The following is a 27,719-nucleotide window of genomic DNA, read 5'->3' on the forward strand; positions in this document are numbered from 1 at the left end:
AGAGACAAGGAACAGTTTAAAATTCAGAAGAATATTTAAACAAGTTTAGAAATACTGTCCACAAAGTAGCATTGAAGAAGAAAATTTTCAAGCTGAACTTCTTTACTGATACCTTCCCATGAATGTTTTATGGGTTTTTCCCAAGAGTAACTGGCTTTTTCTCAATTGCTTCCTGAAGAGAGTAAAAATGGCTTTTAATCACCTTTGGAAACCGTTTCCAAAGTGAGCTCTCTCAGTGGACCTGAAGGGAAAGACGTCAGGCAAAGTCATCACATTCCTGGAGTTTCTTATTGCAGAAATGTTCATTAATAGTGACAGCACAGGGAAAAGATGACACTGTCACTATTTCTTCTAACATAGGAAGGAAAAACAAGATTATTAAATAAATAAATGTCATACGAAATAGAAGGAAATTGAATGACATTGTATTTGTTTATCTTTCAAACATATCCCTCTTGTTTTTTAATTTGTACCTTAATGTTAAAAACCAGGTCCCCAGTATATTCTATAACAGTGAAAAGTCCCTTCTCCTGAGAACGTTGTGAGAATAGTGTCCCAGCCATGTTCCCATATCCATATCAATGCATCACTATATTTAAACAAAAGTCTAGGTATCTCTGATTCTTAGTAAAATTTAAGCACATGCCTTAACGGTATTCTGAAACCAAGACAATCATGAAACAGTGGACTGGATGCAAAACTAATGGAAATAAATGTGTTTCTTATTATATGTCTCAGAAACAAATTAATTCCTGACTTAAATGGCACTAAAAATGGCATGTGGAATCTAAGTAGGTCTACAATGTGAAACAGAATAATTTTCACTATTCAATAGGTATGTAAAACAAATGAATTGCTTTGGCTTCATGTTTACAATCATGGAGAAACATGTCTTTGCTCATGTTACTGTAATAATTTATATAACAAGGACTGAGAAATAAGTCATTAACCAATTATAGTTCTAACCAAAATGGATCAAAATCAATTATCCTTTATTTTTCCATGTTTCTGAAATTTTGAAGATAATCGAATCCCTCAGTGGAAGTGACTAACACATCAAATCAGAATTTGCCTTAAGTGCTAAAGTAGCTTTTGGAAATGTTAGTCTCTTCTGCATACATGGAGAGACTGTTTTCTTGATTCTTTCAGTTGATTCAGTAAATGAAATTAGATTACTAGGTCATCCAGGGTTGAGAACTGCAGAAAAGCCTTACCTTTTTTGTGCTGGGTTTTTTACAATCTCCACATAGAATTGAGGTAAAATCTACCAGTTCTAAAGTCTTGCAGGTAATTTTGACCAGAAAGAATCTTTTAATTCACTCACCAAAAATGATACTTTGCTTAATGTCTGTTTAAATTAAATGCAAAATACTTTATGATAAATATAAGTTTACTATTTATTGGGAATATTTGAGGTCTTTTTTCCTTTGGTGTAGGTTACTATCATCAGTGAGCCCTTAGAATATCGGATAGAGTAGAAGTTACATTGCTGCCTGCTAATTTGTATTTTACAGTTTCTTTCAACTATGCTGCTTATAGCTTCATGTACAATTTAAAATGACTTATGTCAACATTTTCACTGCCTCCCTCTGAGTTTCTTGCTGCTCATTTCCACCTTTATACTACATCGGACTTTGTGCTGCCTGTTTAATGAACTTGGTTTTGGGATGTTTTGGCTTAGTCTATTAAAATATATGTACATATAGAAATCTGTAAATGCACGCACACACACAAATGCACACACATTCATAATACAAATACGTATTTTTTCTAGGTTTGTCCAGATCAACATATATTCACTGTTTGACCATACAATTACAGCTGAAGTCTCAAGATGGAGGGATGAAACTATGTGAAGGTGGGAAGAAGACTGAACTACTACTTTTTGTAGAAATATCAGCTTTACTGGCTTAAAGGTATACAAAACTGTAGCCTGAAGCTGTATCTTCACTGCTAAAAGATGTGCACTGTTGTATCAAGACAAAAAATAGATCAATAGCCTACAATATAGAAAAGCATACAAACATTTTGCCTTTGTATAACTAACTAGTCAATGTCAACAAATTACACTCTGAGTTGAGACTTACCTAAAGTTGCTAATATGACCAGAAAGTAGTGTTTCATTTCCACTACCATGTTTACTTAGTGGCTTTCTAAAAGGATGTACACTCAATAATTGGTTTAGCTTAATGAGATAATTCAGCTGATTTTACTTTATGGAAAAATAGCTGGATTTTCCTGTTGATTCCTGAGGGCTATAGAAAGCTGTCCTGAAATTTTCTGGTAAATACTTTTCATTACAATTCTAATCCTGGGTTTTAGCTTTACTTTTTAAAACATATTGACGGATTTCTGACTTTGCTACTTTCCAGACAAAATTGTGAAACTATCAAAGTCTCCTACTACTGTTTAAATAAGTTTATTAGTTTTAAATATTAAGCCTAATGTCAGCAAAAACAAAAGAAAATGAGAAAACGTGAACTAGGAGTGAAATATGAAAACATTGACCTGAGCAGAATTTGGGGAAGTAAGGAAGAATGATTTTCAGTTAATAGTTTCAAGATACTACTTTTTGTCATCAAATGGAATAAGAATATCTTTTGAATAGTTCACACTCTTGTAGCATGGGAAGAATGTATTCACAATTCTTTGCACGTTTATGGGAAAGAATGTGCATGTATCATATTACTTAAGGAACGCTCAACTGAAATATTAGGTATTGTTCCTTACAGAAGCAGGTTGAAAGCAGACTCCCACTTTAGTGCTGCACATGTCACAGCAGCGGATATCTGTGATGCAGAAAATCAGGTGTTGTCCCTTGTTTCCCATCCTAGTGAATACACAGGCAGAGAGGTTGCTGTGAAAGGATTTTATCAGAGCATGCTTCCACGTGCAATTTTTTTTGGCAATGAGTCAGACTTCTGTAGTTCCCACTTACTCTGCTCATTCTCTAACCCACCACCATGTGGCCCCCTTCATTGCTGACACCACCATGAAGCTTTCCTGTGCATGAACTGTGAACTGATCTGAACTGAAAATAGCAAGGTAAGAAACCCATGAGTTATTCCTAATTTCTCCAAATCTTTTCTTACAACCTCTTAGCATCTAAAAACACATTTTGCAAGCACAGTCCCATATGCACACATGGATCCTGATTTCCATCTTTCTTATCAGCTCCAGATTCAGTTGAATCCTGAACTGTCCAAAGTATGGACTATGACTGGCTGTACCTGCACCATCTCTGATCTCTTTGGCTGCAGTTAGCAGTTGATTTGATGGTCACTTAGCATCCCTGAATCACAGTTTGTGGGTCTGGGACTGTGGCCATTTGTGATTTGTTTTATTTATTGTGGTAAGGCCCCCAAAAGGATTCCTTGATGCGCTGTAAAATTATTATGTTGCTCTCTCAGCATTTATAAATGAGAGGTTTAATATTTCAGAGAGCTGTAGCCATTATGATAACAATACTATTTGAAATGAACCAATGAGTTTAGGTTGTAGAGATCAAGAAGCAAAATTTCATGCAGGGCATTTCATCACAGATAGTAGCCGAGCAGCTAAAACTACTCTATAATATGCATTATGCTAGCAGTTCAAAGCAGTTAGATTAATTTCTTCTTACAATGAACTCCAACTGTAAATGGTACTTCAGAATATTTTTAGAAAACTTTTTAAAAATCACTGGTTTTGTATAATTCCAAATTTATAGACATTAAATTACTGAAGCTGTTCATTAAAAAAATCCTACTAAGCAAAAAGAGAGCTTCTTACACAAACTGATTCCTCAAAGCAGTGAGGTACGCAGTTAGCTTTAATTGAAAAGGAGGGGAATTAATTGCATATAAGGGGCCTCAAAACAAGGATGTTAAGAATTGAGTCCCAGTGAGGACCCCCACCCACTGTTGAGGGAATAAAACTAAGTGCTTTGTTCATCCGGCATCAGGATGATCAGCATCCTGACTGCGTGGAGTCCCCTTGTGAACAGGGTAGGATGACAAATTCTAAACAAATGTCAGTCTTTTCAGGGTTAGGGACATCAGGTAGAAATTTTCTTTTGCACAACGCTTTTCACTGGAAACCAAGACCAAAAAAAAATCCTTAACAGTAAGGAATTATCCGTTCTTTACCCCTTTACTTTACCTGCTCTCACTGTCTGAGACATATAGAAAGAACATACAGAACTGAATGGAATTTGAGGGGGCACATACAGCTGCTGTTCATAGTGTTCCTACGAGAAACACACACAGAAGCTGACATGCTCTACGTCAGCATGAGTTAGACCATTCTCATTCCCTTAACGCTGGAAAAGAATGCAAGGGCAACCGAGAAGGCAACTGAGGTTTAAGAGCAAGACTTCTGTGTTCCTACTGTTAGGGCTCCTCTGTACACTATGCCAGTAATTTCACCAGTTTGGGAAAATAGACTTCTTTTCCTAGCTTTCTACAGCTGAATAATCTAAAATATGCTGAGACACTGAGTATTCAGAGGCCATTTTAATGAAATGATTCGAGAACATATTTACGGTGTGTTATTTTATTTATTCTCTATTTTACTTTTTTCCTATCTAAATTGGCAGGGCAAGAGAAGAAAAATATATCACAGTCTTTGCTGTGGGGTAGTTACTCAAATCACTTTCCATGTTATTTTTGGTACTGGTTTGACAGAAGCAACCAGCAAGGACAGAAGAATTGACTGCAATGATGTTTTTGGAGGCATATGCTGTCATACATGTAGAGTAAGTGATGCTTTCATTACCTTTCTTCTTTCTTTCTTTTTTTTTTTAATCAAAAAAGTGCAGTGTAGTGGCAATAAAGACTTTGTGGGACTTCATGTCATTTTTGTTGGACAACGTTAAACTAGAATATTACAGATTAGTTGTCATCGTAACGAGCCCTAGCTGCACACAATAGCAAATACAACCTGCTAGTTGTTTTCTGAAAAAGAACTGGGTGGGAAATTTTCAGAGAACTAGCTTCCTATTCATAAATGTTAATTCTCTGCAACTAATTGTTGGCACGGATGGATAAGTTTTGACAAACTTATCAAACTAATGTTTTCCAAAATTCTTGAAACTTCTCATTATTAAATTAAGCTTTTAAATTTAAAAAAAAAAAAAATCCAGCTTCTCAATTCAAAACTTTTAGCCTTAGGTGGTGGAGTCTATAGTGGCAAAGAATATAATATTCAAATCAAATATAAGAAGTAGCTGTAGCCAGAATGAAAAGTCTTGTCTTGGATGAGACTGTTTTTGCACCAAAACTATTTATACGATGTTGGGTCTTATCCTCAGTTTGTAAAAGAGTTATTTTTAAATCTCAGATACTTCCCTGTACATGAAATCTCTTGGCCAAATAATTCTGTTATTGCCATGTCTTCTCATAAGTGAATCAGCTCTTCTCCCATTATCAGTGCATGATGTAGCATGCCGTTCAACATCCCGTCCCTGATGTGGGTCTAAAAGGAAACTTACTGCCAGCTGCAGCATTGATTTTCCCTGTTTATCACATTCTGTATCTATGCAGGATCCAGAGTGTCAGTGCCCTTACTGGAGGCACTGGTACATGTGCAGCAAGAACAAATTCCACTGAATTGTCCATGCTGGACAATGCTGACAGAGTTGGGGACGCTGTCGTGGTGATACTGCGGGGGCTGTGATATATCAGGAACAAAAACGCTCAGGTCAGCGGATAACGTGAACTTAATTTCCATTTTATTTCACCAGGATGAGAGTAGTGTAACCAAATGTAGCCCTCAGGCTTTTTACCTTTTTCTTCTATTTCTTGTACGTAAACTTCTGTTAAAATAAATCACTGTGATTTCTCAAAGTCAGTGAAACTGAAATTAGGTTGTACTCTGCATACCTGGGCATAAACTTGTTGACTGGAAGTTGGAATAGCAGGGTGTGAGACAAAGTCATATCTTTCTTCCTTGTTTTATGTCACTAAAACCATTATTTACAACAGTGAACTTCAGCATTTCATGCCGCGGGAACAAAGATATTAGGTGAACATCCATCTGCACTAGTTACATCACTGTAAACCCGTCAGGGACCTGGTCCATCGTCTCTCACGCTGTAAGACTAAGACTCTTACTTGCACAAGCCTATACTCTCTTTCTAACAAAACTTAACTTAGTTACGGTCATGTGAGGACAAAATTACAGTTTTTAGAATTAGTGAAGCTAGAGACCAAACTTTTCTGAATTGGAAGATTTCCAGTATGACTACCCAGATCAGTTTAATTTGTAGAATCTGCTTCCACCAATACACATACGGTTGACAGTTTGAACGTAATAAAAAATATTTACCTAGATAGTGGCATTTTGAGACTAAAACTCCTAGTCAGAAGTACATACCTGGGATTTACACTCATCAGCCTTTCTTGCAAAAAAAATAGGAAATATCAAGGGTCTGGCACAACAGAAATTTGAATTCAACTAAGTTGAGTTGCAGCTGTATTATATTACTGCATCTGTTTTCTGTTACAGTTGTTTTACATTGCAGCTTTGGAATTGAGATTTACTCTATTGTGATGTGTATAAGCCTGAAAATCCAAGACAAATTTCAACTTGTAAGTTAAATCCTAAATTAGCAGTTGAGGAGAAAACTGGAGATCTCACAAACAGAGCTTGGATGACTCAGTGTCAGCACTGTGAAAACGTTTGTGAATTTTAAATGCGCTTCCCTTCCCCTAAGGGAAAACACAACAAGCAGATAGACGACCACACACAAAGCTTAGTCAGATTTTTTGATTATTAACTTACTGAATATATATGAGCGTGTGCATATTTCTTTACAATTTAGCTGATAGCTCCTATTTTGTAATGTTTACCTTAACAGATACTGTGTTTTGCTGAATCTAAAAAAATATATTTTTTACCCTGATGTGCTGCACATTTTGAGAAAAATGGCATCTGATGGAGGATTGTCCTCAAACATAACTACCTTAATTTGCAAGCTAAGATAGTTATTTAGGCTCGCAATTGTGCATCACAACACATCTATATAAAAGAGTCAGTTAATACATTCTCAGCAATCAGTAAAGTACAGATTAAAGCATTCTGCAATGTAAATCAGAATTGATTTCTGCTTTAAAATTCCTCAGGCTTTTTATGTATAAATCTCTCTATACTGATAAATTTCTGTTCATAAAATTCTATTTTTGTATATAGATAACCCTAATTTGTAATTCTTCACGCCTGGTTTTCAGACTTCAGGAGTTTTCTGTTGACATTTATAATCATATTTAACCACATATATGGATACTTTGAATGTCATGGCACCTGCAGCTCCTTTAGAAATAAGTGAAAGCTAGAAGACTGTAACAACACTGAAAACGTTGTTGCTTTTTATATATAGTGAAATATTGGTTTCAGTATCTAACTCTGGAGAGTTAAATAGGATAAGACTCCTGCTTTCTAAGGAGCAATCGCTGGATCTAATTTGTGAAGCCATAAACTGCAGTTTCTTGACTGACTGACACATGGCACGTTGCTTCCCAGGGAAATATATAAAGTAAGACCCAAATGAAGTCGCCCTTTTTGGCAGAGTATAAAAACATGCAATTACTTGGTATTTGGAAGAACTTCTTAGGAGGATGGAAGATACTGCAAATATGCCCAGATTCTACAAACTGTGAGCACATCAAAATATTTTAAATCAAGAAAAATAGGAAATTGGATTATGGTCATTATTTCATCTTACTTTTATTTTCATAGTTGCAATTCCCTGCTACATCTATAAATCAGCAACAGTTTTTCCCAGTGCTGATACTGGAAAAACTTACTTTGGGGATCTATTTATAATACCTATTTACACAAAAACTTATCTGTTGATGTGAAATTATTACTTTTTTCTTTCTTTTGCCTTTTTTCTTTTGGGTAGATTTTCTGTGCAATGTGCAAAAGAGATTACATTGAAATAGCAGGTTGAGGAAAGATGCTGTCGTGTTGTTTAGAAAGGCCCAGAATGACTGCTTATTTATAAACAGCCAAATCCTGGAAATGGGACAGAATTGTATGGTGCAGCATGACCTTCCCTCTTGCTAGAACTTAATAGCATATGCTATCTCAGCCAGAGGTTAAAATTTAGCACAACAGCAAGTTAGTAAGATGTTGGCATAATATTGCGAAGTACAGCTCTTCCTACATAGGGCAATTATTGTAAATAATAGTAGGGAGGAATTATTTAATTCAAATTAATTACTCAGCCCACTGTACCCTTGAAGTCATTAATGAGGGAAATAATCTGTTTATTCTGAGTAGTGTATTTTACTTCCTCAATGACCTTTAATATGCTAATTCCCCAGGCTGCTATTCATTTTATTTTTACTTAGACTAACTCCCATAGACATTTTTACTTTTGACTCTACTTTTTACTGAGAACAGAATGAAAAGTGTTTAAGGACACTTGAGGGTTTTATCAACAAGATTTTTTGTATTAATAGTAGGCAATATGTTATTAAATGATATTACATGATTGGTTTTGTCTGTCTCAAGGGCTAAAGAATACACAAAAATCTAATACTGAAGTGAATGGACTAATAGAGGTAGCTTTAAGATTTGCAAAGTGTTGCACTGATTCCATACGTATGAATTGCATTTTGTGCTGTTCCCATCTCTGGGTTTCCCAGAACTGGTTTATGAAGTTATGAATAATACATCCGTGCTAACATGAGATATCTTCTTTACCCTACTACCCCACGAAAAATTAGTATACTACTGAACCATATAAACTGCATAAAGCAGCATTCAACTTTCTTCTAATGCTTTGAAGGAATACTACATAGTTTAATCTCCAAATATTTTTTTTAATAAAGCATATAGCCAAAATATTACCAAGTTTTATACATGAAGGAAATTTCCAGATGAGAATACAGTTTATAGCTGAACTGTTTGGCTTAGGAAACTTGAATCCTGCTTAAATACTGAATTCTATAGGACTTTGGGTATTAGGGACAGAGTCCCATGCCCAGTTGGGCTCCTCTGCAGCTTTTAAAAGGAAACAGAGACTGAGCTTGTCCTACTAAGGAAGTCTGGATAGTTTGCTGACAGTCAGTAGCTGTTACAGCAATTTTCAGACTAACTCCGCGTGTCCTAATCCCAGCACAATGGTTATACATTAACGAGGCTGGAATTCGCCTTTATAGCACTGTTCAGCCTGTCCTTAGATTAATCTTACTGGTACAGGGGAGGGAGCTGGTCTGGGCTAGCCTGGAAAACCACAGATTCTTCCTAAACCTGTTCAAGAGTTTGAACGTGCTTTTTATTAAGAGTCTTCCATCTCTCTTTTGCAGATATTAACATTTTTTTATTTATTCTTTAGTCTTCTATTGGCAATGGATGGTTTGCGCAACTTATTCTAATAATCAGCTAAAACAAACCCTGAAGAGCAATAGTCATAAAATATATTTCTGTACTGTATGGGAACTGATCCTTGTCCCTCTTAATCCCTCTTTTTCTCTTTAGATATTTTTCTTTTATGTTGTTAGAGTTTGTTTCCATGCAGCTCAGATAAACTATCCTGCACACAAAGTTCAAACACTGACTATGAAAATAAATGGAAAAGAACACGTGGTGGCAAGCAGCTGTTACTGTCTACTTTGAGGGAATAACCAGCAAGCCTGAAGGTGTTAAATACAAATCCTCTTGATCCCTGTGGAGTTACAGGTGCATTGGTAGCGCAGAAACAAATTAGAAATGGTTCAGAAAGGAAAAATAGACATGATTAATTACATTTTGAAGAAGAAAAAGGAAAAACAAGCTACTCAGTCAGTAACAGATGGGAAGGAAGAGTCTGAATTTATTTTATGGACATAAACACAAAGATCTACACTTCATTAAAGATGTGAAACAGCCAGCCTTTGGAATGAAAATAAACAAAGTATAAGTTAGAGGGGATCACACTGCAAGGGATCTGCAGTTTTGGTGTGTTGCTAAGTCCCCAAGCTCTCCTGGAAATGCAAATGGTTATGCTGGCCTTTCATCCTTGTCTGCCTTGGACATTTGTAATTTTTTTCCCCCTGATACGGACTGCGCAGAGATGCCTGTCCTGTGGATTTTGCTCTTATGATGTTACAGCTCACAGAAGACATTTTGGAAGCTATAGGCAGTGTAAATATGTAGTTACTAGCTGACTTAGCAGTGTTAGCTGAAAAAGGTTTTACATCTGCACTTTAACAACTGCCTGATTTTATCTGTTCTAATGCATTCAGCCTTTTCATTGAAGCTTGATACAGACTGACAGCCCTGGAAGATTGAAGAATTTACCTGCTCATTCCTGCAAAGGCCTCTGCGTGTGCTGGGAGTAGGACTGAGGCATAGTATCTCTTCCTCTGGCTATTTTTATTTTTAGGTTTCAGTGAGGTCTCTGGCTCTCCTATAAAGGGTTTTTTATTACTTGTTTTTCTTTTTTTTTCCAAAACCTTTGCTGCTTCTGCTTTTTTCAATTTACATACATTTCCATACATTTCTACCATTGTCTAATATGATAGATGTAATTAAAATACAGTGATGACAGACAGTATACTCATTTCACCTGCACAAACCCATGGTCAGGTTTCTGAGTTGCATTTTGGTAACATGAAGAGACTTAAAGGAGGCATGGGCTCCCATTAGGTTAAATAATAAGAGATGGTCAATACTCCAAAGCATTTACAGCCTAAATGAAGCCTGACAAAGAGTGGGAGGATATATATATTGGTCTTCTGCTTTCTAGCCTCATCCTCCAGACTGTCTTTCCTAGGCTCTGCACCTACCAATCCCTTACAGGTAGTTGTTTTCATTTGGAGCAAAGCATTCAGAAGAGCGTGTCCTACAATGCCATCCACAGAGGACAGCATGGTGCAGGGGCATTCACATGCTATGTGGATTTTATGCAAAAATATATGAAGCAACAATATCAAGATCTACTACAAATGGCTGACATTCGAAGATAGGTCAGTCAACAGGAAAAGACTGTCACTGAATACATACAATAATATAGACATTTGACTTACGAAGATAAAGTTTAAATTCTCATTTATCCCTTAGGCTGACCATTATTAGTCTTAAGTTGCTACTTTAGAATATTAAAATAACAAGGAGGAGATAAGACAGAGAGAGGAATTGTAAGCGTATTGTTGTGTCTCAGAGAGTATCTAATTCTTTCGAACTATTGCTGCTCCCCTTCCTTCCAAGGGGGAAGGGGACCAAGGGGGGACCATAAATTAATTTTATAGGTTGTAGGTCTATGGGGGAAAGGTGTTGATAACTTAACCATGCCGACAGACAGAAATAGAGAATTAGAATTAAAACCCTTTCATGGGAAGGGACTCACAGAGCTCCATGGTAGTTTGCATAATAGGAAACTGAAATTCTTTCGAACACTGAGAGATGTCTGTCTGTGGATTTCGTGGATTCAAAACAAATCACAGCTGGCTCTGGGGGAAAAGAGTGAGGGTGATCATTTTGTGTTGCTTATGTTTCTACCTACAGGAGAAACACCTAAGAGTGTTCTCTTTTTTAACCTTTAATATAAATGCTATCAAGCATTAGCACAAGCACTCCTTCACACTCTATCTTGCTACCTTTATGGACTTGCTTGAAAGAGTATGCTATCTGAAAGATGCCACATGTGGCACTGACAGGCAGCTGTTCAGAGAATGGCAGACAGCCAGTAAATCACTCAGTGGAGTTTCTTGTCCTTCTAGACATGTCTTAGAGACTCTACAATTTCTGCCTTCGAATAGTATACCTCGCTGTCAGAGTTTATGTTCTCTTTAAACTTTTATACGTAAAAGTGACAAAAAAGATACACATTCTGTTGCTAATTGATTTTTCTCTCCTTTCAGAGGTCAAGTGCACAAATCCCAGCATGTGTTAACAAGTCTTTTGCAGCGCTTCCGAGTAGTCTGGGGCATGCAAACAAAGTAGGCTTTTCTCTCCTCTAGGAGGAGGGGAAAAAAAAAGCCTTTTACAAACCACATCTTTGGGTCATTCATACTACTGGCAGTTTGTTCAAAATCTGTGGAAAACTCTCATACACGAAATGGTATTTTCAGCCCTAGTCAAAGTTACAAACTGATATGAAAAAGATTGTAATCTTTGCCTACTTCAGGTACATTCATTTTTTTCATTTTTTCAAATATTTTTGGCATTGAACCAACTCTTCTAATAGAAGCTGCTGCATAGTCTGCATTAAATATCCTGGTAAAGCTTTTGTATGGGTTAGAATTTGTAATAAGACAAAAGAATCAGTATTACATGTTCTGCCAAAAGATCAATCCAGCCTAGTACTTTCTCTACAACAGTGGCTATATGTGCATACCCAAGAAAGAATAAGAAAAGGGCAAGCATATATGATCCCTTCTCCATAAGTGTTTATATTATGAATGCACAAATAAATCGCATTCAATGGCACTTTCAAAACTTAACATTGACTATGCCCTCAGATGCCATGGTGAAACCTGTTTTCAGAAGATGGTAATCTCTCTCTGAAATTTCAGATGTCTGTGGGATAGCTCACAGTGGCTGGATGCACCCAGTCTTAGATGAGCCAAGTCTTTTATCACGTGTTTTCATATTCAATCTCACAATTGAAGATCTATTATTAAAGACATGTGAGTACATCTGAAAAAGAAATGGTGAATGTTAATATGCTGTGTAGGCTAAGGAAAAGTTTGAGCCAGAGCTATCTCAGCTGCATTCTCACATACACTCTGTAATTGAATAATTTTGAGCTGGTCTTAAAACATAGGCTATCATAGTCCCTGTTCTTCCTCCAATGAGATTTTACGTACAATGATATCAGTATGTGACAAAATATTCATATCTGAGCATCTTTTGTTTTGCACAATGCTTTCCAATAGATATACTAAACTCAAAATTTAATGTTTATTTTTCTTTGTATCAGCTGTAGAAAGCTTTAGTAAATATTTTCTTACGCAAACTCAAATTTGTTAAAATGAAAACCAGATATGCTAATACTCTTGGCTTCTTCATGCTGCTTCAGGGACACGCAGCATCACATACATTTTTTGGCTGGCCAGAGACCAGGGTAAGCAGCGTTGCTGATACACTTAACTCAAACAGCCTAGAAAGTGTGAGCCAGTATGTCCAAAAAACTGGTTTGCATAAACCCACATCTCAGGTTCTAAACCAAATACATGAACTGCAACTACCCGCATACCTTTTTATACATAAACACTGAAGGTGCTAGTGCTAGAGAAGGGGCTGAAAACACTTATAAAACTAAATAAATTAGCTGGCTGCATAATTATAGTAATTGCTGTGCAGACCAAACTAACCCAAACCCCAGTGCCTCTTGCATTTCTCGTAAAAAGGCATGAAGTCTTGTGTATTCCATCAATTCTGAATTGGGAGAGCACAAGCAAATTTCAGCAAAAATGAAAAGCAAAAACAGCAGACAAAATGGCAGCTGCTACTATTTGCAGCAGGCCTTCAAAAAACCAGATGGCCAAAAGCTCCTACTTGCTTTAAGATTTTTTGGCAGAAAATAGGATAATATAACCAACCGCCTGTTGTTGTCTGAGTTACAAAAAAGTGTTACCATTTTAAATACTAGGTTCTCTAGTAGGTCCACTGAGTTCCTAATTTAATCATCAGTGTGTAGCAGTATGGCAGTAGGTTACAGTCGTCACCTGGAACTGTGACCAGGGAAAGCCAGACCTGCTAAATTCAGTTGTTAATTGCCTATCATATTGTCTTAAAGCAGCTGCAGTGTCTCCTTAGTCTTTTTCATTGATGGAATTGTCTCCAGCAAGTTTTCCTTCTGAGTCTCCAGAAATAATGTGTTAAACCTAATATTCACAACACACAAATATCTCTTTGCCTGGCACCGAAAGTACAAATGGTTCCAAGAAGATACACAACAGCCTTCAGTAACAGTAAATAGAGTTACAGCTTCCCTTTTGCCAGTTTTATCTTGGAGCTTGATTATTTCTATTTTGTCGTTTTCAACGCTTTTCAGTGTTTTGATTTCAAGATTCATGACTTTAGATAAAATGTGGTTTAAAAGAAGGAAAGATTTTCACCAGTGTATTTTTCAGAAGAAGTATCCTTTAGAGAAGGGAGACTTCTGGCTGGGAACAGAGGCAATTTCTCCCGCATTGCTCAGCAAGCCACTGGCAGGACAAGAAACAGAAGCCTGCTCCCCCGAGGCTGCGCCTGGGGTTCTGCCCAGCAAAATGCATGGCTGTTTTTTTTTATAAATAACAGTCACAAAAAGAAGGGCCAGGAAAATGATGGGGCCTTCATCATAAAGCAGGACCTTCATCATAAAGCAACGAGCAAGATGTATTCAAATGCTTCCAGCAATTGGTGAACCATTGATTCGCAGTCATCGCTCAAAACACTGAGCATGAAGAGCAGCGACTGTTTTCATCCCTGCAGTGCATATCTGTGTGGCACCAGTGTTAGGCAAAGGAGGAGCTGCCTAGTAAGAAGGGTTTATCTTGGCTTTAGTGCAGCTTAAGAGCAGCTGCTTTAAGTTGCGTTACTGGCCTGTGGATATCGCTAAAGATGCTGCCTCCCCTTCAAAATGTATCTTTTCTGTGGTCTTTAGCAAATCTATACATCTATTTAGATAGAATGGAAATACTCTGGTTCGGGAAGTGCCTTGTATAGGGTGTGCCAGCAAGTTACAAGCTGCCTGCTGTTGACTGCTAATCCAAAAGGAGTCATAACCATTTTAAATGACATATTGCACTATTTGTAGCGTTTTCTAAAAGGCTGCTTAGCCAGGTGCAACTTTGATCTTGCAGGGGCAGGAGCCACAGCTGCAAATGGATGAAAATCTGGAATTTTGTTATGCGCCAATGAGAGAGGATCACCAGATGGGAAATTTAACAGGAAATCTCAGTGCCATTATGAATCTCCTCTTCTGCATTTCCAAGTGAAAACGAAAGCTTAAATGCTGAAAATTATGACACATTAAACAATTATTGTGAATTGCAGATAGCTGGCTCAGCTATACCTGAGCTGTTGAAATTATAGATGGCAAACTTAACAAAGTGCTATGACAGGTTTTTTTTTTTTTTTTTTTTCAGGGAAAATTGTACAAAATCTCTTAGAATGCCTTCCAAGGGCATTAGGAAACTCAAACAAAGCCAAAGAGGGAATTTATGCACAGAAGCTTGTCAATGCTCTCTGTTCAGAATAGCACAATCTACTGCTTCTGCTGTCAGCTGTTTAGTAATGAAAATTAACCAGCAAATATTGTTGGTTTGTCCCCAGAGCAAAAGAGTTACCCACAAACTTACAGATATTGTATTAGATTAATTGAATCCCTGGAATGTTTTCAATGAGCTCTTTTTTATGTGTAAGGATTCATGCAGAAGGAGCTATTGTAAATGGCCTGTATTTATAATTGAGGATAATCTGGCTTTTTCAGGAATAATGAGCAAATGTTTCACATAATGATAGCTTCCTGAAGCTTATGGAGGGGGTAGGCAAATTTGATCATCATCAAAAATCATTTGTTAACATGTGTTGATAGATGATGAAATTCACCCTACTGCATAGGAAGACAGACAACAGAGTTCAGCGTTTAGTCTTAAGCACTTCCCTCTGCATAAATCTTTTGCATGCTTGCCTACGAATACTTCAGGGCAGATGGAATTATATGGAGGTACATCAGGAGAGGATTCTGACTTCGTACCTAGTAGGACAGTCACACAGGTAATCACTCTCAGCTTTTCTTATGTATGTGAAAATAATGGAATATTTTTCTATCAGTTGCAGTAATACAGTATTTTTTTTAAATGGTAGCTCTTTAGATAAGATTTTAGCTTCCTGTATCAGAAAGTGTGACAGTAACACTGAGGGTGCCAGCTACCGCCTTTATCATGTACCAGAAGGATGGGATGAGGATACCTATCCAAACATTTCTTGTATGTCTTTTGAGGATTGTTCTGACTTGGTCTAACAACATCCAAGTTTACTGAAGCTACCTCAATAAATATATGTTACATAGGTGAAATGTTGCAATATAAATGTTTCCTAGTCTTTGAGCTATATCACTTGAGAAACAGTGTCTTGAGCACTGACCTAAGAATCAGGAGGCCAGGTATGGTTTCCTTATTGTATCACAGACTTCCCATGATGGGGTGGACTTTGCATGTTTGCTATCTAAAGATGAATGTCGGAGTTAATGGGTTTTCCAGAAGTGACAGCCCTTAATTCAGGCTTAACGTACATTAAAACCAACTCGGAAGCCGCAAACTGAGAAGTGAGTTGAGGGAGGATCTAACTCCAGCTCCGGAACAGATTTCTCAGTGGCTTGAACCTAGCCTCTCTTTTCCATGAATAGTGCATCTATAAAATCAGGATAATAGCACATGTCCACTTCAGAGCAGTGTTGGAAGATAAATACTTTGTAAATTCTGAAGGAATCCTGAAGAAATCAGTTTGTAAGTAGGAGGTAAAAAAGTACAGTATCTAGAATCTTGTGTCTTCCTCTAACACAGTAGGAATATGATATATTTATTTTATTTTGGATAGTTAATGATCCTGGAACAATATAGAGAAAGAAATTGAAAAGAATGCAACTTTCTGCTTGACTCAGCAGCCTCCCCTAGCCAACAGGGTAGTTCTGCATTGAAATTACTTTATCACCTTCATATTCAAATTATAGAAACTAGATACATGCTTTGGGATAAAACCAGAAAATGAATATCCCTAGTTAGCATTGCAGATGTCATCAAAGCTGCTTAAAACACATGGCAGAGATACAAAAAGACAAAGTAATGTTGAGCCATCAGAGGCTATAAGAAACCTGATATTTAAAGATAACATTCATTATTGTGAGAAGTCTAAATAAATGCAGTATTGTATTTTTTATAGAGCTTTTAATTAACCGTATGTTTTTAAAATATGCTTCTCAGAACTGTTCCCAGTGCAGCAAAAAGAAACGTTAGTACAAGCAGAATAATATTCCAGTCTAATCCAATCCCTTTTTGTGTGAGCAGGGCTTACACCCTGCCACTAACTCCTATTAGCACGGTAAATACTGATGTGCCAGTTACAAGTGCATGCCACGACAGTGGAGAAACAGTAGTATAAGTTACAGATTTCAGAAAAAACTTTGCCAGGATATCAGCCCTGCACTGAAGTTAAGAAACATGATGCATCTACCTTATTGCCTCACATTATTGTACATTTAGATGATTGATGGGATGTAGAAACCTGTGGCTACCAGAGACAGCTTATATATATGAACTCAGCATTTTGTGCCAGATAGCATGTATGCATGCATGCACAGAAGCCTGTTTACAAGGCTTGCTTGAAAATATTCTGTCAAAACTGATTTCTCAGTAACCAATTGAATTTTAAATTCTACTGATATTTTTATAAAATATCGCTATTTTCCACAGAATGTTTATAATGAAAAACTTACAGTATGTAAAAAAAAAAGGAGGGGGGGGAGCTTTATTAAGGTGCCACATTAATGCCGCTATCCCAAAGTAACAAGCCTCAGAACAGTTTATGCCAGTATCATGTGTCTGACGGAGGCCAGTAGGCCACTGCTGAACGACGACTCTGGAAGAAAAGGTAGCAGGCCTAAAATGAATAGCTGCTTGTTAATCAACTCCAGTGTAGTTCTAAACCTATTCTCAAATTACTCGAGCTTCATTTCATCCCAAAAGCAGAGAATCCAGAATCTCTGCTTCATTAATGACTCTGAATATTCTTGAGGTCGCTATTAATACCAAATCCCTTCAGAACTCTTGTATTTCTGCAGTCAGCTTCACAATTTAATCAGAGATATAGCAGTGCCTTTGTCAGTTAACAGAAATTCCCAGTCTAGTTTCTCTAGACTATTCTTTTTTTTTTTTTACTTAATAGCCTCTTTTTGCTTTTCTAACATGAACAGTCTCAGTCCTTTGGCTGTCTTTGTATAAGACATTCTCTAAGCTCTTCATTTTTTTGTATGGCTCATCTCATGGCTTATATTTCAATATTTTATTTCCCCCATTGCCCATAAGTGCCCTTTGAGAAGTGGCTGACAAAGTTATCCAGGTTCACTTAGGAAAATTATATTTTACTTTTATAAAAATTCTTCCTTCCCCAAAATAATTTTCTTATCAGCTCTATTCTGTATGCATCAGTAAATGCAGTAGTAAAAAAGGGGGAAAAAAAACATCAAAGGAAGGGGAAAAGTCTCTGAAGACAACCAGTTTGTTCAGCATATGGATGAGAAATTAAAGCCAGGATATGCTTTTGGTTGGGACATGTCAATAGCCTATAAGCCCATTTCACGTACTTTAAATTCTTAATTTTGTGAAAAAGCAAGGCAAGTAAAAATGTTATACAGTATTTTGAAAATCAGCTGGTTTTGGGAACTAAGGAACGTAGGAGATAATGTTGGAAATAAGATGAGGGCTTGGTCAAATGTAGGAAACGTTTGCAAATGAGAACATAATACAGAAACATATGGGAAACAGACTGCAGGGACTCTGCAGTTACTCTGGAGCTTAGGTGTTTTGGATCCAAAATTTACAGATGAAGGAGGATCAGATGGATCCTCCTGCATGCCCAAGCACAGTCACTGTAGCTACCAGAAAAGGAGCAGCCAAAGGAGGAAACAGGTGATGTGATATTATTTTAACAGCAGTGTGAGAAGTGACCATTGTAGCTGTGTTTTGACCTATCAAAACTTTTTCTTTTCCTGGCTTGAAAATTTTCTTTTTTTCTACTGCACAAAGGCTACATTCAGAGTGTGAGTACAACATCTGAAGGACGTTCTCCAGCCTCTAATGATAATTGGTTGTTCAATTTACGTGTGCTAGCCAAAGGCTGAGAAAGGTTAGTCTGTCCTCTAAAATTGCGTAATTTGCCTATGACAACCTACCTAAGAAAACCGTCTGCAATCACTATCAAAGATCAATAGGCATTAGCACTTCAGCTTCCAAACCGTAAGATGTCATGCCATTCGGGCCTTTATTACCACTATTTATCTTATTTATTATCTGAATCAATTTTATTTTAAATCAAGACTCTGAATGAGACACTTTGGAATGACATTTTCTCAGAAAGAACATTTCTAAAAAAGGTCAGGTGGACTGAATCACAAAGTATTTAGTGTTCTTCTTTGCATGACTTACATAAAAAATAATTAAAAAGAACAGCTCCAGATTGTTAGGAAGCAGCTCCATTCCAGACGCAATCGATTCAAGTGCATGGTTGAAAATAATAAAACAGCACAGAGTTGACAAATCTTTTTGTCTCTGTCTTGTTCTATGCTTTTATTATTCTCATTCTTTTCTTGGAATTTTAAAACCAGGGAGGACCATTATGATCATCTCATCCAATGGGTCATAGAATTTCATCAAGGAATTCCTCCATCAGACCTATAATTTCTGGTTGAGCAGGAGTAGGGGTACCATTTAGGAGGATACTTAATCTTGATTCAAAGATTTCCAAATGATGGAATATCCTCCATATTCATGGTAAATTATTCTATCTATTAGTCATTCACATTTTGTATAGCTTATTTCTCATTTGAGCTTGTCTAGTTTCACTTCTAGTTATGTTACTTTGTTGTGCTTTTCCCTGCTTAATTACCAAACTTTTTTGTATCTTAAAATTGTAAGTTATCACAGGTGATGGGAGCACTATCCATAAACATTTGTTAGGTAAGATGGTTGAGGGTTTTTGTGTGAGAAAAATTTTCCGGGCAATCCATTCTACCTCTTGGGATTTTTTTCAACAATATTCTGGAAAACAGCATTTGAATAGCATTACAGCAACTGGCTGTAAATCAAGCCTTAGATATTGCTGGATGCATTTTCAAAATTTGATCATAAATGTCTCAGAAAAATATTTGTGACATTTCTGTATATTGAGTTCTAATGAAGAGAACAAATATTCCTAGCTATATTTTCTCAGTAGTTGCCATAGTAAGATTCTGAAGCCACAATAAGGATCTTATACTTTTCATTTATATTGCTGAAAATGACTGCAATAACTCATTTATTTTAAATCTATCTTAAACATAGCAAAGAGAGTAACTCTTTAGTAAAAAGAGTCTACCAAAACCAAAGGAATAGATACTTATGTATTATAAAGAAGTATAACTCCATGGACTTCTGCCAAACTATACTTGCTTATATCAGTCCATGGTATGACTCCGAACTTTTCTTCTCAATGATAAAGTAGTTTTATTCAAATTCACTTTTTTTAAAGCTCTTGGACTCTTGTGTATATAGTGAACACTAGAAAACATACAATTTTAAATAAAATTAAAATGTAAAATAAGAGATGATCTGTTTTATAGAACTCTAAACTATTAAATACTTTTACTATTTTCATTTTTAATATTAAAATCACTCTCTGCATCCCAGCTAATTACATGCGTATCATCTGGAGATATCACTATGTAATTCATCTGAAGAGAGTAATAAGTAAAATGTAAATAAAAGTAACCCCGAACACTGATAATAAATTAAATTAGGCAAAGGCTTGAATATGACATATATTTCCACAAAAATTAACTTGTCTATATACATATGTTATTAGAAAAATTTGAATAGTGAAATACAGCAATGCTCCAGACTTGCCAAGAATCAATTGTTGTCCTTGGTTAGCTGATGACGTGAGAGGATTCTTTTTGTTATGTCCTGCTAAGATATTTTATCTTATTCTGAGAACGGTCTTGAATTCAACAAAAAGACTTACAGGACAGAGGTCACAGGCAGTTGTGGAAAACTATCTCAGGATTTACCTTTTTTATTGCAAATGAACTCTAACAAATACTTTAATGTTTATATAAAGTGTACACCGTGCATGTGTGCATATAACATACATGTACATATTTTATGTACATGTATACCTATACAGTAAATGAGAGATACAGTGAGCTGTATCAGGTTCCCTGAGCACAGGGCTCACACTAGCCAACTTGCTACATGAGGAGTCAGAATCACCCAAACTAGCTAATGAAAAATGCTGCCGAGAGGGTATATTTTAAGATACACCCCCTCTGGAGCTCAAGCTTTGAGCTGGGGGACCCTACCCTAACCTAGAATTCAAAGCCCTGAATCGTCTCTTGTGAGTGGGTGTGTAATTCACTATTTTCAAAATCTGAGGCAGAAACCCTTTTAAAGCACGGACCTAGAATAGGTACTCATGCTCCATTTTACTGGAAAATAGCAAAAGAGCGTTTTGGCAGTACTGTGGTTGTGTGCGGACTCATTCAGGATGTGACACACTATCAGGAAAGTAGGAGATGTGAGGTTTGATCTTCCTGATGAGGAAGAAGGTGTCGAACTCTCAGCTCCCCTAACTGAATGGAGTCTGGAATGAGGAGGTTATTGCACAAAGGGGACAATCCTCATCCTCTCTGAGCTCTACCATCATCTTGTCTGCAGTTCAGTGATCCTGAAGGTCTATGCTTTGAACTAGGTGAAGAAGGCGATAAGTGAAGGAATGAGGATATTAAATAAGTTAAGATATGAAAATGATAGTAAGTTGATCAGGGATGATCAGCCTGAGGCAGTTCTGGATATGAGCAGAAGCAGGCATGTAGGTGTTTGGGAAAGTTCCTTGGTTAAGATTGTAAGTATTAATTTCCTAGTAGAATATATATGTGTGTGTGTGTGTGTGTGTGTGTGTGTGTGTGTGTGTGTATATATATATACACTCATACACATATACATACATACACATACATAAACATATATTTTTCACATGAAAGGGGCAAAATGTTTTTTTTAAATGTATTCGATGTTTTATTGCACATTCATGTTTTATTTTGTACTTGCAGAACAACAGCATTGCCAATTAACAGACTAAGCTAGTATTTACAAAAGTGGTCAATTTACAATGTTATCTGAGAAAACTGATACTAACCATCATACTAATTAGAATATCAATTCAAAACCATGCATATATGACTTAAAGTGCATATATGACTTCAAATAAGAAATTAAAATCTTAATTTATTTTAAAGTTTTAGAATTTTCTTCATGTGAAATTTAGATTTTCTCTCCTTGACTGTTACAAAACAACAACAGCTACATTTCTCTTTCTCCCTTGCACTAGGAATTCTAGATTTCAATCAGCTCCACTTTTTTCCTTTTTTCTTTTCTGAAGCTTTGATAACCTTATGTCATGCATTTGCTGTATGCCCAGAACAAATCCAAAGTTCATCTAGGTCAATACAAGTTTTATGAGTAGTGAGGAATAATGAGCTGGAAAATAGAGTGACTGTTACATGTGCTACCTCCGATAACTTAATGGCACAGCCTCACTGTTCATCTCTACGGAACAACATTGCCTCCTGGTGGTCAAATAGTAGTTAACGTCAGGCAATATTTTTTTCAAAAAACGCTAGACTCCATTTCACTTGATGTATATGAAAGTATTATCACACTAAATCTAAGATTTTTGAATAAATTGTTCCTTTGGATAGTATTGTTATTCAAAATGCATATAAAGTACTTTATATATTTGGAATTAAGTATGTAAAGTACTTACATACTCTGGAAGTAAACTACTACTTTTGTTAAAATTACTATTAAAAGCAAACTCCCTGTACCTTTTGTCTCCCCGCTCCGTGATTATGGCTCAGACCTTCTCCTCCTCCTCCTCCTCCTGGTCAGTGATGTGTTTGATTAGATGAGTTTCAGAAGAAGCTTAGTTGTGCTGAGCCTTTTAACATTTTTCATGTGCATTCACTTTGTGCACTGCTTGCACTTAATGAGAAATTTCAATCCCTTGTGAAAAGCAAGGCTTTCTAAACCATTCCTAGTCCTTCCATTTCGTTTTCTTCACTGCACACACAAAAAGGGAAGAGAGTAAGTCTCCCTGTCTTCAAATTCAATTTGAGACACTTTGCTTAACGAAATGTATATTAGCATAAATATTTGTCACTGGGGATGGTATCTAAATTTGCACTGTATAACTTGACAGCAGAGCTTTATAACCTTACATTCTGTTCTTTGAACACTAGCTGCTGCATATTATTAAAGTAATTTGCTGTTCATTTTTATCTTAAATTATAAACAAAATAAAGTTCCAAGCCAGACATGAGGAGATTCAGTGGTGCCAAAATAGTGTGAAGCAGATACTATCATTTGTCAATATGTCCAAAAATCAAAATGCAGAGTGGAATGGACTTAGAAAATCTTTCCTATATGTCACAGTTATAGATTGAAATGAGCTTATATTTAAACAATAAGTTCTTTTGCTGTGCGAGAAGAATATCCCAAAAAAGTACCTGAATGCATGTATGGAGGTAGGTAGAATACAAAGCTGTTCATACCCTAGCAGCTATGAAGAATATCAGACAGAATACATAAAGAAGGATGCATGCCTTCAGAAATAGAGGTAAACATGGATATTGGCCATCAATGGTTAGGTAAAGTGGTCAGAAAGTTGAGCTCATTATATGGAGGTTGTATTATTAGTGTGTGCTTTCACTTTTCCTTTTTTACTTTTTCAGTGACTTAATATATTCATTACAGTGTACAATAATACGGTATCCAGTTCTACAACTTAAAGAGATGGAGACATGCTTCTATCAGAAGTGTCAGAGAGAAGAGTGAGTGACATACAGCCAAGTCTTTCGTAGCTTAATTCAGGTTTGTTGAACTCACTCACTAGAAAGTATTATCAAGGTATAGGACTATTATACCGTCTCAACTTGTTGGATATTATGAGAGGTGGCACTTGTATTTGTTGTAGGAAATATCATGTAGTGAAAGACCTTTAGTTTCAATACGCAAAATTACATATACTTGTATTTCTTACAAATGAACACATGGACTTTTCAAGGCATTTGAGTCATTTTAGTTTTTATATTTTACTCCCTGAAGCTGCTGTTCCCACTATATCTGAGTTTACTATAAGTTAGTCCTTTGTATAAATTCTTGTATAAATTTGTGAAAGGTTAACAAACATATTAAACTAAAACTGAAGCTTTGCACAGACTAATGAATATACGAATGACGTAACAGCTCAACTTTACTTGACTTTCAGACCTCCAATAGCTTGAGATATTCCTAAATCACAACTCTGGCACATTTTGCACAGCAGCTCCACACAGAAAATTCAAACGTAGTTCTGCATCCATATCCTGGAAAGCACCTGTTTGGGAATGCTCATATCAGAAGCTTTTGTTTTGGTGTTGGTCCTGTTTCCAACAGGACTGGGATGGTAAAGAAGCAGTGTAATTACCAGTATCCTTATACGACACTTTCCATCTACAGATATCGAGGTGCTTCATAAAGAAGCAGGTGTAGATATTTCCAGGTTTCAGTTCAAATAAATTATGTTCTAAAAATAAAGTCCTCTAATGCCTTTAGCAACACAATTTCTATATTGCTCCTTTCCCCCTTGCTAGCATCAGAGTTTCTTCTCTTTTTTTTTTTTTTTTTTCAGGTGGAGTGAAGCTCCTGTACTGTGAAGTGACGTGAAATGACCGTGGCCAAGATCATACAACCTGACGATAGAGCAGAGAAGATTATGCCATCTCCACATCCTTCTTCTCATCCCATATCCTTTAGAGAGTAAACTTTACAAACAGAATGGGTTTACTGTAGTAAGAAACATTTAGCTGTTTTTGTGGCAGACAAGTGAAATGATAAGAGTCCTTCTCATTGTAATGTATCAACTGCTAAATGACTCCCAGAGGAGGCTAGTGATGTTTTTCTTTCACTCTTCAGAGTATCTCATTACATGAAAGGAATACTAAGAAGAATGACTGGGTGGATTTTCCACACTCCGTCACTTGCTGTAGAATGATTCAAGAAATTCCTAAAACATAATTAGTTTACAGATGGAGTAAGCCAGATTGTCACAAAAAGGGTAGAATAATTCAATTGCACAGAAGACTCCCCCATTTCTACCCTGACTATTAGAAACCATTTGATAGTACTAGTCTTAGAGAAGCTGAAAACTATTACTGCACATCAGATAGGTATTATCTGTCATTTTGTTTTCATTAATTTTAGTTGCAGAGAGGTAAAATATAAAACTCATCACATTAGAGAAATGGTTCTGTATCTTGGGTATGGCTCAGAGAGCATTCAAGTTCCCAAACAGGAATATTACTTACAAGCTTGGACAGCCTTGTAGAAAATGTGACTGGCTTACAAAGACATCTAAAATCAAATGAATGGCTCAAATGGCTCAAATGAACCATGGAGTTACCTATGAGTAAGTATGTACATAAAACCAGGACCGTTGCCTTCAATTTGGAAAAGTTAACGAACTACTTCTATTGATTGTGCTCTATGTTCAGCTGCACGTGCCACCAGTGTGCAAATTGGGTGACTTTCACTTAAATTTATTTGCAATGCAGAAGAGTGAGTGAGTATAAATAAACAACACATAGGAACATCTGTAATTACCGAAAGAGAAAGAAACACAGAAGAAAAAGAAAGACCGAAATTATTCTGATGAACTAATCGGGAAACCCTAAGTATCCTGTCAGTATTTTTTCCTATTACTTGTCCAGAAAAAGTCAGCATTAAAACCCTGGAAAGAAATGCAGTCACAAAGCTAGTGTTACTATAGAGGCAATTACAGTAACAGTGCAGATACTGAGCAGCTGACATTTTAAGAATTTGATTTTCTCTTCAGTACATATGATGCTCATCTATCTGGACCAGAAAAAAAAAAAAAAAAGGTAATGATAAGCTAAGCCATTGCTTGTAGATGGCCTGAAAGAAGACACGGTGACAATTTCCCATCTATTTCTCAGTTTCTGCGACATTATGAGCCTGAGCTGTACCAACTATTACATTTTTTATTCAGAACAGATGTTCAATAAAAACCACAACGCATTAAAAGCTCTCCCTGTTTTTGAAACAACAGTGTAACTGACCAGTTGTCTTTGAAAAATATCTGACCATAAGCATTTTACTGAGAACAACTGGGACATGAGCACCTCTGATAAGTGCAGAAGCTATTCTTGAAAACCTGTTGTTTTGTGGACCTTCAAGTTCACCTAAAATCCATCTAATATGGCTGGGGAGCTTACTGATGCAAGCTGTCTTACATTTGATCAAATTAGAGAGGAGGGGTAGAGCAAATGTATGAGTCTATAGGAAAAAAATATCCCATATGAGACACGGAATGTATGATGGTATCTAGGTTTACCTATTATGGCCATATACCTGCTCAGGTCAAGGGAAGAGGAATAGGGGCTCTGAGTAAGGGCATCATCCCTCACTAGCTCCTAGGTACTTAATCTAAAAATTAAATTCTGTACTATACAGGATTGCATTAACATACACACTACAGTTGTGAATCTATGCTAGTTTATCTTAGCAAAATGACTGGAGTGAAACTTTTTTAAGAAAATGTGATTTGCAATTTTTCAATAAGTTTAATTGGATCTAAAATTCCATTTGTTCACACTATCTGTAGCCTCTAAACAATCAATGGCTATACAATTTCAGTAATGGGCCTTTAAAATTAGAATTATGGAAAAGGCTTATAAGATAAACACAGTAAGGTCATATTGGCCAGTGGAAGACATTGATTTGAAATATGAACAGGTATTACGCTAGAAGAAGGGTACTACTGCACTTCTTTCTGCCACGCTTTTCCTGAGTTACCTGTAATTAGATTCATGATATTTACTTCTTTCTTTGTAATTTTATTAGGGTTTTAATAGCTTGAGCAGATTTATGGCTGAAGAAACTTGAAGGTCTGAAAAACATCACGTAAAATGAATTGAACGTATTAGTTTCCATGGGCTTTTTACACTGAATAGGCTGTGAATGCTTATGATTTACTGAATAAAGATGCTTACCATATAAATGTCTTTGTTTATATTGTGCTTGCAAATGAGCTTTCTCAGTCTAAAAGAAGTTAGAAATATTTTTTCATCTAGATATTACTTTCCATCCTTACTTCAGCCACACAAGAAATTTTGTCCTGAAATTTATGAAGCATGTACAATATGTATGCCTAAACAAATGATCTGTGCAGGGGTTATTCCAGAAGACAGCAATCTTGAAGATTACTAGAAGTATTCTGCCTAACCTACATTTAATATAGTATTATTATATATAATGACATAACCACATAAAACAAAGAGCCAGCAAAACAGGACTACAGTCATTACAGGCACTGTTCAAACATAGAAGATGGTGATGCCAGCATCAACAGGCTTTTACTGTAAACTATGGTACAGATAGAGACATAGAGTGAATAATGTTGCTGCAGAAAATGCGTTGTTATATTCTTGGTCTAACTTCAATCGGTACGTAAGCAACCGAATGAAGGAAAAGTTACAGCAAGAAGGTTATATGTAAGGGAGGAAGCTACGTAAAGAGACTACACGGAGGGAAAGGTGAACACACAGCTACTCTGTAGGGGTTAAAGAAATCCAGTAAAACTTAAATTCGGTGAAGAGAACTTCAAAAGTCCCTGGCAGACATAAAATGATACAGGAGTCTTAGCTTTCACTGATGTGGTTTATCCCTCTTCTCATCAGCATGGATCTGTATTGCTAATTCTGTACTTACTCTTTGTGCAAATCTCTTATCGATGTCAGTGGAAATGTCAAGCATGAAATGTGTTTAGCATAGGCAACAGAACTGTACTGAGAGGAAAATTTTGCTCCAGTTTTGTCTTCAGTTACAAGTCGTAATGCAGCTCTGACCTTAGGAAAACGTGTGAGGCTGGATGCTTGCAGTGAAATTTGAGTTATATCTTTTAAGAGGCTGATTGCCTCTCATACAGACTTTATGCCTGTGTAAATCTAGTGA

General features: G+C 36.4%; 1 long non-coding RNA gene across 1 annotated transcript; it reads left to right on the top strand.

Annotated features, from left to right (window-relative positions):
• Nucleotides 1-1,795: 1,795 nt before the first annotated feature.
• LOC138066187 (uncharacterized) lies at nt 1,796-26,679 on the top strand. The gene is made up of 4 exons (XR_011139429.1): nt 1,796-1,916; nt 2,999-3,045; nt 4,665-4,735; nt 24,379-26,679. It is a non-coding gene; the product is annotated as an uncharacterized lncRNA (long non-coding RNA).
• The last annotated feature ends 1,040 nt before the right edge of the window (nt 26,680-27,719 follow it).

This window comes from Struthio camelus, chromosome 2 (assembly GCF_040807025.1).
Source record: "Struthio camelus isolate bStrCam1 chromosome 2, bStrCam1.hap1, whole genome shotgun sequence".
NCBI classification, from domain to species: Eukaryota; Metazoa; Chordata; class Aves; order Struthioniformes; family Struthionidae; genus Struthio; species Struthio camelus.